At 44.6% G+C, this 1506-nt stretch overlaps 1 non-coding gene across 1 annotated transcript; it reads right to left on the bottom strand.

The window, feature by feature from the left end:
• Positions 1 to 237: 237 nt before the first annotated feature.
• TRNAL-AAG (transfer RNA leucine (anticodon AAG)) lies at positions 238 to 319 on the bottom strand. The gene has a single exon. It is a non-coding gene; the product is annotated as a tRNA-Leu (tRNA).
• Between the last annotated feature and the right edge of the window lie 1187 nt (positions 320 to 1506).

Raw genomic sequence — 1506 nt, 5'->3', positions numbered from 1 at the left:
GACGTTTCGGTCCGTCTCAGACTATTATGGTGTATTGAGTGCTACACAAGGTCAATATATATATATATATATATATATATATATATATATATATATATATATATATATATATATATTTATTGATACTGATTACTCAAAAGGTGTGCAGACGCCACCACTGACGTGGTCATGGACTCCCAACAAAGGATTTAGACAGCAACAAAAAAATCCTGCCCAAGGTAGAAGCAAAATCTACAGTGGCAGCGGTGGGATTCGAACCCACGCCTCCGAAGAGACTGGTGCCTTAAACCAGCGCCTTAGACCGCTCGGCCACGCTACCGTGGGTACACAATGGAAAATCATGCAGATTTGTAAACATTGTCTTACTAGAATGTATTGTCTTACTATCTTGAGGTTATCTTGAGATGATTTCGGGGCTTTTAGTGTCCCCGCGGCCCGGTCCTCGACCAGGCCTCCACCCCCAGGAAGCAGCCCGTGACAGCTGACTAACACCCAGGTACCTATTTTACTGCTAGGTAACAGGGGCGTAGGGTGAAAGAAACTCTGCCCATTGTTTCTCGCCGGCGCCTGGGATCGAACCCAGGACCACAGGATCACAAGTCCCGCGTGCTGTCCGCTCGGCCGACCGGCTCCCTAAATATATATATATATATTATATATATAACTATATATATATATATATTATATATACAGCTCTTTCAAATAACTAGCAGAACTTTTATGCTATGCACCAAGCGTCTCTGAGGCAATGGGGACAAAATTGTAGTGGTGATCAAAGTCTCCGTATTTACGCGACTTGGCTATGTCGGTCTTATACCCCAGGCCATTCCCACTGCAAATTTGGGTGAGACTAGCCCCGAGCATCTGGCCTCAAACTCTGCACAGACAAAATACACTTTGTCTTATTGGTGTGTATATGTATCAGAAATATAGCCTTCTTTACTCTTTTATGATACCAAACTAGTTTTCAATAGTATTTCATTAAATGGCTAGGTACCTACCTACCTTGAGGTTACCTTGAGGTGCTTCCGGGGCTTAGCGTCCCCGCGGCCCGGTCGTCGACCAGGCCTCCTGGTCGACGACCCAAACAATTTTGGGTCGACCCAAACAATTTTAACAAGGTGACCCAAACAATTTTAACAAGGTAACCCAAACAATTTTGGTTATTATTATTATTTAATTCACTGTTGATAGCCATAAGTATCACAGATATACGCACCATCTGAAAACACTTTCAAGAAATTGTGTAGTGCCCAAGACTACATCAGTTTAGAAAGTGGACAGGCACTGGCATTCCAGCTGTGATTTACGGGCGATTCACAGGTGCCTAGTGCCGACTGGGTGCCGACTGGGTGCCGACTGGGTGCCGACTGGGTGCCGACTAGGTGCCGCGAGTCACATGGGCTCATAAAACTAGCGAGAAACAAAAGAGAAGAGGCCCTGAGATCAGACCCGAATCTCAGGTGATATTGGACATTCTTTTCATTCAGTATTACTGAAGGTACA

This window comes from Procambarus clarkii, chromosome 9 (assembly GCF_040958095.1).
Source record: "Procambarus clarkii isolate CNS0578487 chromosome 9, FALCON_Pclarkii_2.0, whole genome shotgun sequence".
In the NCBI taxonomy this organism is placed as follows: domain Eukaryota; kingdom Metazoa; phylum Arthropoda; class Malacostraca; order Decapoda; family Cambaridae; genus Procambarus; species Procambarus clarkii.
The sequence above is the reverse complement of the archived record's forward strand: the minus strand, read 5'-3'. Positions and strand labels throughout refer to the sequence as shown.